The sequence below is a fragment of the Heterodontus francisci genome, chromosome 2 (assembly GCF_036365525.1).
Source record: "Heterodontus francisci isolate sHetFra1 chromosome 2, sHetFra1.hap1, whole genome shotgun sequence".
NCBI lineage: Eukaryota > Metazoa > Chordata > Chondrichthyes > Heterodontiformes > Heterodontidae > Heterodontus > Heterodontus francisci.
In genome coordinates this window covers 218,466,982-218,485,956 of record NC_090372.1, presented here as the reverse complement: position 1 = coordinate 218,485,956, position 18,975 = coordinate 218,466,982, and the positions used below count along the sequence as shown (strand labels likewise).

Sequence of the window (18,975 nt, the reverse complement as noted above, 5' to 3'; positions counted from 1 at the left end):
GTGGTAAACAGTGGTGCTCCTCAAGGTTCAGTGCTGGGACCACTGCTTTTTTTGATATATATCTATATATATATATACATAAAAATGACTTGGATATTGGAATACAAAGTAACATTTCAAAAATTGCCGATGATGCCAAACTTGGAGGATTGGCAAACAGTGAGGATGATACCAATTCACTGCAACAGGATATAGATAGGCTAGCAGAATGGGCAGACAAGTTTTAGATTAGATTAGAGATACAGCACTGAAACAGGCCCTTCGGCCCACCGAGTCAGTGCTGACCATCAACCACCCATTTATACTAATCCTACACTAATCCCATATTCCTACCAAACATCCCCACCTGTCCCTATATTTCCCTACCACCTACCTATACTAGTGACAATTTATAATGGCCAATTTACCTGCCAACCTGCAAGTCTTTTGGCTGTGGGAGGAAACCGGAGCACCCGGAGAAAACCCACGCAGACACAGGGAGAACTTGCAAACTCCACACAGGCAGTACCCAGAATCGAACCCGGGTCCCTGGAGCTGTGAGGCTGCAGTGCTAACCACTGCGCCACTGATGGGGACAGTGGCAGATGAAATTTAATACAGAGAGGTGTGAGGTGATGTATTTGGCGAAAGGGATAGGGAGATGCAATATAGACTTAATGGCACAGTTCTAAAGAGTGTGCAGGAACAGAGGGATCTGGGGGTTCATGTGCATCGATCTTTGAGGGTGTCAGGGCATATCGAGAGAGTAATTTAGCAAAGCATATGGGATCTTGGGATTCATAAATAGTGGCATTGAGTCCAAAAGCAGGAAAGATGTGAGGGTCCTTGAGAGGGTACAGAGGAGTTTTACCAGAATGGTTCCAAGGATGGGGGATTTTTATCTACAAAGTTAGGTTGGAGAAGCTGAGGTTGTTCTCCCTGGAGCAAAGGAGATTGAGGGGAGATTTGATAGAGGTGTACAAGATTAAGACAGGTTTAGATAAGGTAGACAAAGAAAAGCTGTTCACATTAGCTGATGGTACAAGGACTAGGGGACACAGATTTAAATTTTTGGGCAAGAGATACAGGAGAAAGAACCTTTATACGCAGCGAGTGATAATGACCTGGAACTCACTGCCAACTAGGGCGGTGGAACTGGAGATGATCAATGACTTCAAAGGGAAATTGGATGGGCATTTGTGGAAAATAAACTTGCAGGGCTACGGGGATTGAGCAGGAGGGTGGGTCTGACTGGATTGTTCTACAGAGAGCTGACATGGACTCTATAGGCCGAATGGCCTCCTTCTGTGTTGCAATAGGAACATAGAAGCAGGAGTAGGCCATTCAGCCCATCGAGCCTGCCCTGCCATTAAATATGATCATGGCTGATCATCCATTTCAATGCCTTTCTCCCACACTATCCCCAGATCCCCTTATGTCATTTGTATTTAGAAATCTGTCAATCTCTGTTTTAAACATACTCAGTGACTGAGCTCCAAAGCCCACTGGAGTAGAGAATTCCAAAGATTCACAACCCTCTGAGTAAAGAAATGTTTCCTCCTCTCGGTCCTAAGTGTTTTCCCCCTTATTTTGAAATTATGAGCCCCAGTTCTAGACTCCCCAACCAGGATAGCTGCATCTATCCTGTCTATCCCTTTAACTATTTTGTTGGTTTCAATGAGATCAAATGGGGATTGATACCAGCTTAGTGTATGTGGTATGGGAGTGTTTGATGGGGACAGTGTAGAGGGAGCTTTACTCTGTATCGAACCCCCGTGCTGTACCTGTCCTGGGGATATTTGATGGGACAGTGTCGAGCGAACTTTACTTTGTATCTAACCCGTGCTGTACCTGCCCTGGGGATATTTGATGGGACAGTGTAGAGGGAGCTTTACTCTGTATCCAACCCCGTGTTGTACCTGCCCTGGGGATATTTGATGGGGACAGTGTAGAGGGAGCTTTACTCTGTATCCAACCCCGTGTTGTACCTGCCCTGGGAGTGTTTGATGGGACAGTGTAGAGGGAGCTTTACTCTGTATCTAACCCCGTGCTGTACCTGTCCTGGGAGTGTTTGATGGGGACAGTGTAGAGGGAGCTTTACTCTGTATCCAACCCCGTGTTGTACCTGTCCTGGGAGTGTTTGATGGGGACAGTGTAGAGGGAGCTTTACTCTGTATCTAACCCCGTGCTGTACCTGTCCTGGGAGTGTTTGATGGGGACAGTGTAGAGGGAGCTTTACTCTGTATCTAACCCCGTGCTGTACCTGTCCTGGGAGTGTTTGATGGGGACAGTGTAGAGGGAGCTTTACTCTGTATCTAACCCCGTTTTTTTCTTCTTTTTTTTCTTCTTTTTTTTTCTGGGTGTGTTTGATGGGGACAGTGTAGAGGGAGCTTTACTCTGTATCTAATCCCGTGCTGTACCTGTCCTGGGAGTGTTTGATGGGACACTGGGTACAGATGAGCTAAATTGTTGTTTATAATTGCTACGGGATCTTCTACTACTCTGGATTGTAACCTTGTTATGACACAGATATTGAAGTGCAACTCAGCTTATTGTTCAAGGACTAGTTATTGATTTAAACAATACTAGAACACCAGCAGCACACAAGGCAGACAGATCTCATTTCCTGATGACATCACATCAGCAGCTGATCTATTAAAGGTAAAAGTAACAGATTCCTCCATGCCACAAAAGCAAAATACTGTGGATGCTGGAAATCTGAAATAGACCCATTGTTTCAACCTGTTCTAGCCCCATTGACCTGATTTCTTCCTATCTTGACTCAATTTTTTCTCCCCTTGTCCAGTCTCTTCTGACACCCTCCATCACTTTAGCTGTTTCTAATTTCCAGGCCTTAACCATCTCCTCTTCACCATGGATGTCCAATCCCTCTACACCTCCATCCCCCACTAGGATGTCTAAGAGCTCTCCACTCCTTCCTTGAATACAGGCCCAACCAGTCCCCAACCACCACTATCGAATCTCCCTTTCTTCTCCACCTGAATGTGTTGTCACCTCCTAAACCTATACCCATTCTTTTCACCACTCCATGTTTGAATCCCTCCAATCAGGTTTCCGTCCCTGAAATGACAAATGACATTCACAGCAAGGTAGATGACTTAACGGCCCAAAGAGAGGTAAATGGGTATGATCTAATTGCCATAACAGAAACATGGCTACAGGGTGGTCAAGACTGGGAACTGAACATACAAGGATATTCGACATTTAGGAAGGATAAGTAAAAAGGAAAAGGAGGTGGTGATGCGCTCATAATAAGGGATGGGATCAGTACATTAGTAAGGGAGGATCTCAGATCGGAAGAACAAAATGTGGAATCTATTTAGGTGGAGCTAAGAAACAGCAAGTGGCAGAAAACATTGGTAGAAGTTGTTTATAGGCCACCAAACAGTACTGGTAGTGTGGGGCATGGCATTAATCAGGAGATTAGAGCATGTAGCATGGGTAATATAGTAATCATGGGTGATTTCAATCTGCATATAGACTGGATAAACCTAATGAGCACTAATGCTATGGAGAACGAGGTTCTGGAGTATGTCAAGGGATGGTTTTCTAGAGTAGTATGTTGAGGAACCGACTAGAGAACAGACTATTTTAGATCTAATATTATATAATGAGAAAGGGCTAATTAATAATCTTGCTGTAAAAGAACCTTTAGGGATGAGTGACCATAATATGATAGAATTTTACATTATGTATGAAAATGAGGTAGTTCAATCTGAAGCCAGGGTGTTAAATTTGAACAAAGGAATTTATGAAGGTATGAGAGGCGAATTGGTTGAGGTGGATTGGGAAAATACATTAAAAGGTATGACAGTACATAGTCAATGGATAGTCTTTAAAGAAATATTACATAGTTTACAGCAACTATACATTCCTTCAAGACACAAAAACCCCAAAAGTAAAGACAGTCAACCGTGGATAACAAAGGAAGTTAAAGATTGTATAAGATTAAAAGAAAAGGCCTATAAAGTTGCCAGAAATAGTAGTAAACATGAGGATTGGGAGGATTTTAGAATACAGCAAAGGAGGACCAAGAAACTGATAAAGGGAGAATAGAATATGAATGTAAGTTGGCTAAAAATATAAAAATGGACTGTAAAAGCTTCTATAGGTACATAAAAAGGAAAGGTTTGGCTAAGACAAATGTGGGTCCATTACAGGCAGAGTCAGGAGAATTTATAATGGGGAATAGAGAAATGGCAGAGAAGCTAAATGATTACTTTGTGTCTGTCTTCACTGTGGACGATACAAGAAATCTCCCAGAATTAGAGATCCAAGGGATTAGGGAGAATGAGGAATGGAAGGAAATTAGTATTAGTAAGAAGGTTGTATTGGAGAAATTAATGGGGCTGAAGGTTGCTACGCCCTCAAGATATTCTAATATTCTACATCCCAGATTGTTGAAACAGGTAGCTATGGAGATAATGGATGCATTGGTGATCATCTTCCAAAACTATGGATTCTGGAGCGGTTCCTGCAGATTGGAAGGTCGCAAATGTCACCCCACTATTTAAGAAGTGAGTGAGAGAGAAAACAGGGAATTACAGACCTGTTCGCCTTCCATCAGTCATTGGGAAAATGCTAGAATCTATTCTAAAGGATGTGATAATTGACCATAGTCAACATGGATTTATGAATGGGAAATCACGTCTGACGAACCTGTTGGAGTTTTTTGAGGATGTTACTAAGAGAATTGATAAAGGGGAGTTGGTGGATGTGGTGTACTTGGATTTTCAAAAGGCCTTTGATAAAGCCCCCCACAGGAGGTTGGTTAGCAAAATTAAAACACATGGGAATAGGAGGTAATATACTGGCATGGATTAAGGATTGGTTAACAGGCAGAAAACAGAGAGTAGGAATAAATGAGTCATTCTCGCATTGACAGGCTGTGACTAGTGCGGTACTGCAGGAATCAGTGCTTGGGACCCAGCTGTTCACAATACATATCAATGATTTGGATGTGGGGACCAAATGTAGTATTTCCAAGTTTACAGGTGACACAAAACTAGGTGAGAAAATGTGTTGTGAGAAAGATGCAAAGCAGCTTCAAGGGGATTTGGAAAGACTTAGTGAGTGGACAAGAATGTGGCAAATGGAATATGATGTGGAAAAATGTGAAGTTAGCCACTTTGGTTGGAGGAATAGATGTGCAGAGTAATTCTTAAATGGTAAGAGATTAGAAAGTGTAGATGTACAAAGGTTCCTGGGTGTCCTGCTCAATAAGTCTCTGAAAGCTAACATGCAGGTGCAGCAAGCAATTAAGAAGGCTAATGGTATGTTAGCCTTTATCGCAAGAGGATTTGAGGACAGGAGTAGTGAAGTCTTGCTTCAATTGTATAGAACCTTGGTTAGACTGCACCTGGAGTACTGTGTGCAGTTTTGGTCCCCTTACCTTCGGAAAGGTATTATTGCCATCGAGGGAGTACAACGAAGATTCACCAGACTTGTTCCCAGGATGGAGGGACTGTCCTATGAAGAGAGATTGGGGAAACTGGGCCTGTATACTCCAGAGTTTCGAAGAATGAGAGGTGATCTCATTGAAACCTACAAAATACTTACAGGGTAGATGGAGGTAAGATGCTTCCCCTGGTTGCAGAGTCTAGAACCAGGGGACACAATTTCAAAATAAGGGGGAAGCCACTTAAGACCGGGATGAGGAGAAATTTCTTTACTCAGCGGGTTGTGAATCTTTGGAATTCTCTACCCCAGTGGGCTGTGGAAGCTCAGTCATTGAGTATGTTTAAAGCAGAGATTGACAGATTTCTAAATACCAATGACATAAAGGGATATGGGGATAGTATGGGGGGAAAAGGTATTGAAGTGGATGATCAGCCATGATCGTATTGAATGGCAGAACAGGCTCGATGGGCTGAATGGCCTACTCCTGCTCCTATGTTCCTATGTTCCCTTCTCCATTGTTCCGTTCCTTGTTCATCTGAAATATCTTCTGGTTTGAGGCAAGATCCCAATTCTGACTTGTTCTCCCCCTACAGATGCTGACTGACTTGCAGATGATTCCAGCATTTTTGTAATTGATACAAGTTGTACTTTGCTGATGTAAAGTGCTTTGGGGTGTCCTGAGGTCATAAAAGTTGCTAAATAAATGCAAGTTCTTTCTTTCTTTACCAACACTGTGCCGATCAGTGCTGAGACCAGTGCTGGATATTGGCATAGGTTTGGTCAGTATACATTAAACAGTATTAAAGGCACGTAGGGAACAGTCTCCTCTGCTCTTCCCCTCCTCTTACTGAACACTATTGCATTAATCTCAGCGACTCATTGTTGTGTGTGACCCAGATTGGAAGCCAGACTTGAGCCTAACTCCCATTCCCATTCTGTGACACTAATGGAAGGAATGAACTTGCATTTATAGAACCTCTCCTGACCTTAGGACATCTCAAAGTGCTTTACAGCTATTTTTAAAAGTGTAATCACTGTTTTAATGTCGGAAATGCAGCAGCAAAATTGCGCACAGCAAGCTCCCACAAACAGTGGGAGTAAAATGACCAAGTAATCTGTTTAGTGATGTTGATTGAGGGATAGTTATTGGCCAGGACACCGGGGAGAACTCCCTGTTCTTCTCTGAATAGTACATGGGATCTTTAATGTCCACCTGCGAAGAGTGACAGTTTAGCATTGCATCCGAAAGAAGGCACATTTGACAGTGCGGCACTCCCTCAGTACTGACCCTCCGACAGTGCGGCACTCCCTCAGTACTGACCCTCCGACAGTGCAGTGCTCCCTCAGTACTGACCCTCCGACAGTGCAGTGCTCCCTCAGTACTGCCCCTCTGACAGTGCAGCACTCCCTCAGTACTGACCCTCTGACAGTGCAGCATTTTCTCAGTACTGACCCTCCGACAGTGCAGCGCTCCCTCAGTACTGACCCTCCAACAGTGCAGTGCTCCCTCAGTATAAGAAGAAATGGAACAGCCTGGATAGAAAGTTGTTTGGAAGACAGGAAATAAACGGGTGTTGCTTGCATTGGAGAAGGGTTGTGAGTGATGTACCCAAAGGGTTAGTGTTGGGTATACTGTTAGTCATGATATACTCATATACTTAATTTGGATTTGGGTATAGGACACATAATCTGATAATTATTAATTGCTGATAACACAAATGATTAAAGTGTAGAAAGAATATTAAAACAAGAGATACCAGACAACATAGATCAGACAGTGAGACTGTGAATAAACTCAGGAAGACATAGTGGAATGGGCAGATAGGTGGCAGATGCAATTTAATGTGGATAATTATGAGGCAATACATTTTGGGAGAAAAACTAAGGAATCTTTTTCTTCTTAGGCAGTCCCTCGGGAACGAGGATGACTGTCTTCCACTCCAGGGTTGTGGGTCCTTAGGTGACTGAATAGTCCAATTCTGGATCCACACACTCTGCCACAGGTGGGACAGGTGGTGTTAGGTGAGGCAAGTGAATAGGATGCTTGAATTTCCGAATGCTCCTTCCACTGTTCGTGTTTGGACACTGTCTGGGCTTGTCGATATTCTTCAAACTGGCTGGCACCTTCGTGGATGTTTCTTCTCCATTTTGGGCGGTCTCGGGCAAGGGATTCCCACAAATCAGTGGAGATGTCAATTTTTTCAGGAAGGCTTATACATTGAATGGAAAGACACTGAAGAGTGAGGTTAAACAGGACAGAACTAGATGTTCAAATATACAATTCTCAGAAAGTGTGAGGGCAGCTGGCTAAAGCAATAAAAATGCCAACTGCAGTTTTATAAATAGAGGAATAGAAAACAAGAATGAAGAAGTGATGATAACTTGGTACCAAACATTGGTTAGGCCACAATTAGACTACTGTGTGCAGTTTTGGGGCAATTATAGAAATGATTAAAGTGTAGAAAGAATATTAAAACAAGAGAGACCATACAACATAGATCAGGGAGGGAATCCTGCAGTCCTTACCCATTTTGGCCTACGTGTGACTCCAGACCCACAGCGATGTGGTTGATACAATTGAGTGGCTTGCTAGGCTATTTCAGAGGGCAGTTAAGAGTCAAACTGCTACAGTAAAGTTGAATAATAATAAAACTGGATGGAACACCCAGCATCGTCCTAGGTACCGGAAACGACAAAGGCACACCTTGCTCAGTTGACCCTGCAAAGTCCTCCTTACTAAAAGTTGGGGGCTTGTGCCAAAATTGGGAGATCTGTCCCACAGACTGGTCAAGCAACAGCCTGACATAATCTAACTCATGGAATCATACCTTACAGACAATGTCCCAGACACCACCATCACCATCCCTGGCTATGTCCTGTCCTACCAACAGGACAGACCCACCAGAGGTGGTGGCACAGTGATATACAGTCGGGAGGGAGTTGCCCTGGGAGTCCTCAACATTGACCCTGGACCTCTTGAAGTCTCTTGGCATCAAGTCAAAAATCAGCAAGGAAACCTCTTGCTGATTACCACCTACCGACCCCCCTCAGCTGATGAATCAGTGCTTCTCCATATTGAACATTTGAAGGAAGCGCTGAGGGTGGTAATGGCGCAGAATGTACTCTGGGTAGGGAACTTCAATGTCCATCACCAGGAGTAACTTGCTAGCACCAGTACTGGCAGACATGGCCGAGTCCTGAAGGACATAGCTGCTAGACTGGGCTGCGGCAAGTGGTGAGAGAACTAACAAGAGGGAAAAACCTATTTGACCACATCCTCACCAATCTACCTGTCACCAATCTATCTGTCCATGACAATATTGGTAGGGGTGACCACCACACAGTCCTTGTGGAGATGTAGTCTTCACACTGGTGGCACTACCATTATACTAAATGGGATAGCTTCAGAACAGGTCGAGCAGCTCAGAACTGGGCATCCATGAGGTGCTGTGGGCCATCAGCAGCATCAGAACTGTGTCCAACCACAATCTGTAACCTCAAGGCTGGGCATATCCCCCACTCTACTATTATCATCAAGCCAAAGGATCAATCCTGGTTCAATGAGGAGTGCAGGAGAGCATGCCAGGCGCAGCAGTAGGCATACGTAAAAATGAGATGCCAACTTGGTGAAGCTACAACACAGGACTATATGCATGCTAAACAGCAGACGTAGCATGCTGTAGACAGAGCTAAGCAATCCCACAACCAATGGATAAGATCTAAGCTCTGCAGTCTTGCCACATTCCCAGTTGTGAATGTTGGTGGACAATTAAAAAACGAACCAGAGGAGGAGGCTTCACAAATATTCCCATCCTCAATGATGGCAGAGCCCAGCTCATCAGTGCGAAAGAAAAGGCTGAAGCATTTTCAACAATCTTCAGCCAGAAGTGCCGAGTGGATGATCCATCTTGGCCTCTTCCTGAGGTCCCCAGCATCACAGATGCCAGTCTTCAGCCAATTCCATTCATTCTATGTGGTATCAAGAAACAGCAAAGGCTATGGGCTTGGACAACATCCTGGCTCTAGTACTGAAGATTTGTGCTCCAGAAGTAACTGCATCCCTAGACAAACTGTTCAGGTACAACTACAGCACTGACAATCTACCCGACAATGTTGAAAATTGCCCAGGTATATCCTGTGTACAAAAAGCAGGACAAACCCAACCCAGTCAATTACTGCCCCATCCGTCTGGTCTTGATCATCAGCAAAGTCATGGAAGGTGTCATTGACAGTGTTATTAAGCAGCACTTACTCGGTAATAACCTGCTCAGTGACGCTCAGTTTGGGTTCCACCAGCCCCACTCGGCTCCTGACCTCATTACAGCCTTGGTCCAAACATGGATCAAAGAGCTGAATTCAACAGGTGAAGTGAGAGTGACTGCCCTTGACATCAAGGCAGCATTTGATTAAGTGTGACATCAAGGAGCTCTCGTGAAACTGGAGTCAATGGACATCAAAGGGAAAACTCTCCACTGGTTAGAGTCATACCTAGCACAAAGGAAGATGGTTGTGATTGTTGGAAGGCCAATCAGCTCAGCCTCAGGGCCTTCCCTCAAACATTAGGTCAGAAGTGGGGATGTTTGCGAATGATTGCACAGTGTTCAGTAACATTTGCAACTCCTCAAATACTGAAGCAGTCTATTCCTGTATGCAGCAAGACCGGCACAGCATTCAGGCTTGGGCTGGTAAGTGGAAAGTAACATTCATGCCACATAAGTGCCAGTCCAACAAGAGAGAATCTAACCATCATCTCCCCTTGACATTTAATGGCATTATCATCACTGAATCCCCCACCATCAACATCTTAGGGGTTACCATTGACCAGAAACTTAACTGGACCAGCCATATAAATACTATAGCTACAAGAGAAGGCCAGAGGCTGGGAATTCTGCAGTGAGTAACCCATCTCCTGACTCGCCAAAGTTTGTCTACCATCTACAAGGCACAAGTCAGGAGTGTGATGGAATACTCTCCATTTTCCTGGATGAGTGCAGCTCCAACAACAGTCAAGAAGTTCAATACTAAACAGGACAAAGTAGCCCCTTGTATTGGCACCCCATCCACCAGGCACAGACACAATGAATTGAATGGGCTCCTGCTGCTCTAGAAACCCCTAAGGTTATATCATGGACTCTACTCAACCTATTTGATCTTCTGAGGAAAGTTACTGCACTAATTCTATCCTACTAACTACATCCTTGCTTCTCCTAAACACTAACTCAAATCAAATGAAGCATCAACACACTGTCAAAGCTCATCTCCTACATTATACATCTTTGGATGGCTGCTTTCTTTCGATCAGATAATTCTGCTTTGCCAGCAGATCCAGAATGATCCTGTTTTGCTGAGTATTTGATCATCTCTGTCTGTATGTGTCCTTAGAAACTACAATCAAACCAGATATTCTTCCAGGTCTTTTCAAGCTGTTAATAACTTTTAAGAACTTTGCTTCCTATATTTGCACTGTCATGGGCTGGTCCCAATTGATTTAATCTCCAACCCCTCACCCCCAAAGAAAACCCTTTCATCTCTGGTCTTGCTTGATTAATTTAAATTCATTTCCTCTAATTCTACGCTCACATTCCAATTTAATTAACCTGCTTTCTTCAACGCCATCCAACACCCTGATCTCAGTATTTTCCCAGTCCGTCCTAACTATCCATTATTAACTACTACCCTCCCATCCATCAGCTCAGCAGTGACGATGGGGCTGAATACATTTTCTGCACTGCTCCTGTTACTAAATATATAATATTTCTTTCCCACTGAGGTCCCCAGCGAGCAGCTGCAAAAAAATGTCTGGATAAATCAAATGTTGTCATAATTACTAACCCAACATAGATTACCGTACACCAATGGTATAGGACAAGACAATTGACAACTACACGGAATGCTGATGCCTGGTTGCAATGGATCTCAAACTGAACAAAACCACCATTTCAAATTAAAATTACAATGTCGATGGAAAGAAAAAACTTACTATAGCACCTATCACTACCTCAGGACTAGAGCCCTTTGCAGCCAATGAAGCACTCTTGAAGTGTAGTCACTGTTGTAATATTGGAAACACAGCAGCTGGTTTGCACAAAACAAGCTCCCACAAGCAGCAGTGCGATAAATGACCAGATCATCTGTTTTAGTGATGTTGGTTGAGGGATAAATGTTGGTCTGAACACTGGGGAGAGCGCCCCTGCTCTTCTTCAAGAAGTTCCATATGATCTTTCATGACCACCTGAGAGGGAAGATGAGACCTCAATTTAATTTCTCATCCAAAAGACAACATCTCTGACAGTGTGGCACTCCCTCAGTATTGCACTGGAGTGTCAGCCAGGAGTATTGGCTCAAGTCTCTGAAGTGGGTCTTAAAATCAGAGGCGAGAGTGCTACCCACTGAGTTTTACTTTTACATTTAAGAATGTGGCATAAGAAATCATCAGGCTGGATCCTTCTAACTCACGCCTTACAATTTATTCTGCTGTGCACATATTTCATCTTATTTGATCTACTAAGAAAACAAGATTGTGAAATTTCTGCCATCAGTCATCAATGAACCATCTATCAAACATAACAATCCATTATCCATGCATATTAAAAGTTGGGGAAGAGATAGCAAAGGCCCTATTACATATATGAAAAAATTTATTGGAAAAGGGAATAGTGCCCTGGCGGACCACTAATGTGATTCCTATAGATAAAAAGGGAGCTGGGACAGGTCCAGGGAACTATAGACCAATTAACTTAATTTTGGTGGTAGGAAAGGTAATAGAATCCTTACTTAAAGATGTAATAGAAAAACATCTAGAAACTGAAAATATAATAAAGAGTAGTCAGCAGGGATTTCAGAAGGGAAGGTCATGCTTAACCAACCTTCTTGAATTCTTTGAAATAGTAAAAGAAAGGGTAGATAAGGGTAATGGAGTACATGTGATATATTTGGATTTTCACACATCCTTTGAAGAGGTACTGCATAGTACACTTATGATTAAAGTCAGAACATGTGGAGTCAGAGGACAAGTGACAAAATCAATAGTAAGTTGACTGGAAAACAGAAATCAGAGACAAGGGTTAAAGGTAGTTACTCAGACAGGCAAATGGTGGGAAGGTTGGTGTTTCACAAGGATTGGTGCTGGAACCAATGCTGTTCATCATTTACACAAATAATTTGAACTTAGAATTGGAAGTACAATTTCAAAATTTGTGGATGACACCAAATTGGGAAGTGTAGTTAATCTAGAGGAAGACTGCGATAAATACTGGAAGACATTAATGAAATTGCAGAAGGGCATGTAATTGACAAATTAACTTTAATATCGATAAGTGTGAGATGGTACATTTTGGTAGGAAGTTTAAGAGAGGCATATAGTCCTTGGAAAATAAGTGCCTAAATGAGGTAGAGGAGCAAAGGGATCTAAAAGTAACAACGCAAGTTAATAAGGCCATTTAAAAAAACAGACAGTGCATGGGGGTTCATTAAAGGGATAGAATTGAAAAGTAGAGAAGTTATGTTAAACGTATTGTATCTTGATTAGACCAGACTTGGAGTACTGTGGATATAGAGGCACTAGAGAAGATTTTCTAGGATGAAACAAGAACTGAGAGGTAATACATATCAGGAAATATTGAACAAGCTGAGGCTCTTTCCTCTAAAAATGAGAAGTCTGTGGGGTGACTTTGATAGAAGTCTTTAAGATTATGAAAGGATTTGATTGAATAGATGGAGAGAAGATATTTCCACTTGCAGGAGAGACCAGAACTAGGGGCCATATATATAAAACAGTCACTAACAAATCCAATCGGGAATTCAGGAGAAACCTCTTTACCCAGACAGTAGTTAGAATGTGGAACTCACTACCACAGGGAGTGGTTGCAGTGAATAGTATAGATGCATTTAAGGGGAAGCTATATAAACACACGAGGGAGAAAGGAATAGATGGATATATTGATGGGGTTGGATGAGGAAGGATAAGAGGGGGCTCATGGATAGACACTGACATGAACCAGTGGGCCTAATGGCCTCTTTCTGTGCTGTTCTGCGGTGCAGTAGCATAATGGTTATGTTACTGGACTAATAATCCCGAAGCCTAGGCTAATAAGCTCAAATCCCACCACAGCAACTGAGGAATTTGAATTCAGCTAATTAAGTAAATTGGAATAAAAAGCTATTATCAATAATGGTGACAATGTAACTACTGGATTGTTGAAAAAACCCATCTGGTTCACTAATATCCTTTAAGAAAGAAAATCTGCTGACCTTATCTGGTCTGGCTTATATATAGCTCCAGACCTAAAGCAATGTAGTTGTCTCTTAACCACCTCTGAAATGGCCTAGCAAGTTATATCTCAAGGGCATTTAGGAATGGACAAAATTGCTGACCTTGACAGTGATGCCCACATCCTGTGAATGAATAAAAAAAAGTTTAAGACTATATTATACCGATAGAAGGGCCATGGTTCACATTTGCTATTTCCGGAATGTCTAATGTTGTACTTGTTCACTTTGTCCTGCATTTTGTCTTGCAGACCCCCACCTGCTAAGAAAGAGGCATATTAATTTTGTCATATGAACATTGATTTTAAACTGTTGCTGGAGTGAAGAAATGACTTGTTTGAAGATCACGTGACACTGGGCTGGAAGGACATTTGCATACTAAAAGACTCTGCTTGTGGAGACCAATGACCCCAAATGGATTTTGATCATCAGACATTGAAAGTGTAAGGAAGCACATTCCAGGCCCTGCTAAGATGATACAATCCACAGAGCCAGGACTGGTTAAACCAACTGGTCACATGACTAACTGGCTGGTCCAGGTTTTTTGAACTAGCCACAGGACAGTTTGAATTCAGAAGGCAGTGTGCAACTGAAGCTGAAACAAGCAAGCCTCTCGCCTGGCTGTCCCTCTCTCTCTCTCACTTTATCCCAAGCCACCAGACCCACAGAAGATACGTAAACCTCAAGAGAGAAACGACTCCCACATTGGAACAAGTTGAAGCGTGAACTGGGCCCCAACGAATTGCAAGACTTACCGGCAACTAAAGACTCTACATTAAATTTAAAGGACTGTAACTACCAGATATTGCCTCAAACTTTTCCCCTTTATTCTTTCTACTTTTTCTGTCTCTATCTGCGTGTATGTTTTATCTCAATGCATGCTAACGTGGTCACGTCGCATATTCGTGGTCGTTAACCGGATTAGAGTTTAAGATTAATAAACTCCTACCTTTCTTGTTTAAATCTAGGGAAACCTGTCTGATTTCTTTGCCTTACAATTGGAGCAGTGAACAAGGATTCACTAACGGGGGAGCTAAAAACAAATCTAAAATCAAACCCTGTTATGGTTAAACCAGGCAAAGGCTGAGAGGGAACCCCTAGACCCCTTCTCACCTGGTCGTAACAACTTACTCTAATAACTTTTAATCCTGGTCTTAACCAGATAGTTATTCTGCTTCTCTTGAAAAGGGTCAGTGTATTGGCTTTTTGTTCAAAGGAACTTCAGGAACTGAAGTAGACCATTCAGTCCTGTAGCCTGCCCTGCCTTTCAGTTAGATCATGGCTGACATACTTCATCTTCTCCCCTTTGCTTTATATCACTTGAGACTCTTACCCAACAAATACAATGTTGCTGCTGAAAAATACTGATCGAGGGCAGGGATTTGTTCATCCCTGATCTCTGCCAGGTCGGCTGGTCTCAGCTGCAGCAATGTCCTAAAGTTATGGGGCTGGTGGGTGAGCACTAGCCCACATGCGTGGATCATGGTTAATGGCAGAATCAGGCTCAGCTGCGATGACCAACATGAGTCATCAGTCTGCCAATAATCAATAGCTAGGTTCACGTATGAAATTTGACCATCTGTGTGAGGATTTGGAATGCTGCCATTGTCCCTGGAACCTTGGAGTCAGCACCTTCAGGAGAGGGGGAGAGAAATCTGGGGAAAATATCACCAAAACAGTGAAGGAAAACACTGTAAAGTGATTTGGAATGGATTGCACTCCAGAAATCTGCTACATCATTGGAAACTATTCTGATCTCTAGACCCTCTTGAGGTTAGGCAACCTGATACTCACAGCTTACATTAAATAACCTGCTTATTCTACATTATCTGTGCCTCTAAGCACTTTAAACAGAGTTTTCATGCCTGCTCTCAATCTTCTTTTCTTCAAGTACTTGGGTTTAATTCTTTAAGCTTGTCCTCCTGAATTGGATTTCAACCCCTGGTCTTGACTTTCTTACTCATCTCTGAAGCTGTCCTAATAAATCATTATTTATGTCAGGTGAAATAGTCCAAAGTCCATGCAATATTCCAAATCTGACCTTGCAAATATCTTATGTGGGTTATGATAACCTGGTTTAGCTTTTAATCAAAGCTCTTTGAGAAGCAACCCAGTATTTGTCTTGCATTGGTTGCATTGGTGGACAGCCATTCCGGCGGGGCTAAAGAGTGGCGAGTCGAAGAGACTTAGCAGTTGGCAGGAAAAAAGACAGAAGCGCAAGGAGAGAGCCAACTGTGTAACAGCCCCGACAACCAATTTTATCTGCAGCAACTGTGGAAGAGTCTGTCACTCTAGAGTTGGCCTTTATAGCCACTCCAGGCACTGCTTCACAAACCACTGACCACTTCCAGGTGCTTACCCATTGTCTCTTGAGACAAAGAGGCTAAAGAAGAAGAAAAGAAGAAGGTTGGATACTTGAAGCAACGGACATTTTCCTCTTTCCATCTTTATCAATTAACTACATACCTTGTGTGCCTCTGCTGTACCAATGAGAAACTCCTTACCTCTATCTACATTAGAGAACAATCTGCCATTCTTTAAGCCACACACTCAATTTGTTCATAGCCCTTTCAGGGCTATTGATTGCCCAATCCTATTCGCATGATTACTTAGCTGGACCATATCATGAACTCTGATAATATTACTGACCATTTTTCGTGACTGGAGTAAAGTAATCATAGAATCATAGAAAGTTTATGGCACAGAAAGAGGCCACTTGGCCCATTGTGGCTGTGCCAGCCGAACAATGAGCCACCCAGCCTAATCCCACCTTCCAGCATTTGGTCCATAGCCTGCAGATTACAACACTTGAGGGGCATACCAGACTGCTTTTGAATGAGTTGAGGGTTTCTGCCTCTACTACCCTTTCAGGCAGTGAGTTCCAGAGCCCAACCACCCTCTGGGTGAAAACATTTTTCCTCATCTCCCCTCTAATCTTTCTACCAATCACTTTAACTCTATGTCCCCTAATTACTGATCTCTCCGCCAAGGTAAATAGGCCCTTCACATCCACTCTTTCCAGTCCCCTCACAATTTTGTACATTTCAATCAAATCTCTTCTCAGCCTTCTCTGTACCAAGGAGAACAACTCCAGCCTATCCAATAATATTAGAGTCCAGGTCATAATTAGAAACCAGTTAAGAACTTATGGCTTTTTAAAAAATATTTGGTCGTGGGATGTGGGCGTCACTGGCTAGGCTAAGGTGCCACTGAAACCTTCCACTAAATATTTTCTGTAGTACACTCATTTATATGCCATGTTCTAACTTTCATAGAATGAGAGAATCTTACACCACAAACAGAGGCCATTCAGCCCATTGTGTCTGTGCTGGATCATTAAAATAACTATCCTTTTTAAATTCTTTCATGGGATGTGGGTGTCACTAGCAAGGCCAGCATTTGTTGCCCATCCCTAATTGCCCTTGAGAAGGTGGTGGTGAGCTGCCTTCTTGAACCGCTGCAGTCCATGTGGGGTAGGTACACAGTGCTGTTAGGAAGGGAGTTTCAGTGACATTACCACCATCTCCCCAGTATCCAGTTACTGCCACTTCCATACTCCTTTCCCACAGCCCTGCAAATGTTTCCTTTTCAAGTATAAATACAACTCTGCTTCCACTGCCCTTTCAGGCAGCGCATTCCACATTATCACAACTTGCTGCCTAAAAATAAATTCTCCTGATCTCCTCTCTGGTTCTTTTGCCAATTACCTTAAATCTGTGTCCTTTGGTTGCCGACCTTTCTGCCAATGGAAACAGTTTGTCCTTATTCTATCAAAACCCTTCATAACTTTGAGCGTCCTCTATTAAACCTCCCCCTTAACCTTCTCTGCTCCGAGGAGAATAATCCCGGCTTCTCCAGTCCGCCCACAAACCCGAAATCGATCAGACCATGAAAGCCTGCAACTCACTCCTAAACCTCCGTTATTTTATATAGATCTACAGTCCATATAAACTATCTGAGGCACTCATTAAATTGTAAACTTGTAATTATTCTCATTTTTCTATTCCAATCATATTATACTCCACTGCGAGCGATTTAATGGAATGAGATTCAAATATTTGATTTTAAAAATTAATCAGCATTTTATATGGAAATCCCACCCAAATCGTTATCGACGATCCCCATATCTAAATTGGCGAGAAATGAGTCACAATACAACTCTACCGACTCCCATCTGCTGAGCCCCGGGCCACTCATGCCGAGTCAGCCGGCACTGCCGGCACTGCAGGGTCTGGCTCACTGGCGTCGCTCGAAGAGTCGATTCCGACCCGCTAATGTCCCGAAGGGAAATATGAGGCTGTTAGCAACCGAGTCCTCATGAACACCAGTCAAAACAATGAATCCAAGAAAGAAAGAGATATAGTGGCAGAGTCATTGATCAGGATTCCGCCCGATTTGATGCATCTTGTTAAAGTACATTTATCATGGATGCTTAAAGTTTGTAGTCTTGTCAAGTCTGGCAGCCGATCTCCGACAATAACCAAACATAACAGGACCAAGGAGTGACCTGAAGCATAAAGGCACTGATCTGATCTGCAGGGATTATCTTCCTCCAGTGTCTTCCAGTCCCATTCATGAACTTGCAGTCGTGCTGCTGTGATGCGCCTCTTTGCAGCCATCTGCTGATCAGTTTCTCCTCAATTTCACACCAACCCAACCAGGGCGATGGGTTTAGGAACAAGTTTTAAACAACTGCTCATCGCCATTATATCTCCAGCGTTGCTCTCTCTTTGTCTCTCTTTCTCTCTCTTATGTCTCTCTGCTTAGTTCATCTCTCTCCCTCTCCCCCTCTGTCTGTCTGTCTCTCTCCCTCTGTCTCTATCTCCCCCTGTCTCTCTTTCTCTCTCTCTCTTTCTGTCTCTCCCCCGTCTCCTTCCCTCTGTCTCTTTCCCTCTTCCTTCTCTCTCTGTCTTTCTCTCCCTTTATTGACCCCTCTTTCTTTTCCCCTTTTTCTCTTTCCTCTGACTCTCTCTCTCTGCTACTTTCTCTCCTTCTTTCTCTCTCTGTCTCTCTCCGTCACTGTCTCTTTGTTTTCCCCTCTCTCCCTTTCTGTTTCTCTCTCCCTCTATAGAACCCTCTCCTTTTTTTTTTGCCTCTCTTTCTCTTTCCTCTGTCTCTACTACTTTCTCTCCCTCACGGTCTCTCTGTTTTCTCTCTCTCCCTTTTTGTCTCTTTCTCTCTCCCTCTGTCTTCCTTTTTCCCTTTATGTCTCTGCCTGCCCCTCTCTCCGTCTCTGCTTCTCCCTCTGTGACTGTCTCTCTTCCTCTGTCTCTCTTCCTCTCCATCTCTCTCCCCTTCCTCCCCTCT

The 18,975-nt window shown here is 43.2% G+C and overlaps 1 protein-coding gene across 1 annotated transcript in view; it reads left to right on the top strand.

Moving 5' to 3' along the window:
• zgc:63863 (uncharacterized protein LOC393372 homolog) overlaps positions 1 to 13,988 on the top strand; it is a 96,939-nt gene extending 82,951 nt beyond the window's left edge. The window contains exon 10 of the mRNA XM_068015771.1: positions 13,920 to 13,988. The gene's annotated coding sequence lies outside the window, so the exon portion shown is untranslated. The remainder of the gene's footprint in view (positions 1 to 13,919) is intronic.
• Positions 13,989 to 18,975: the final 4,987 nt, after the last annotated feature.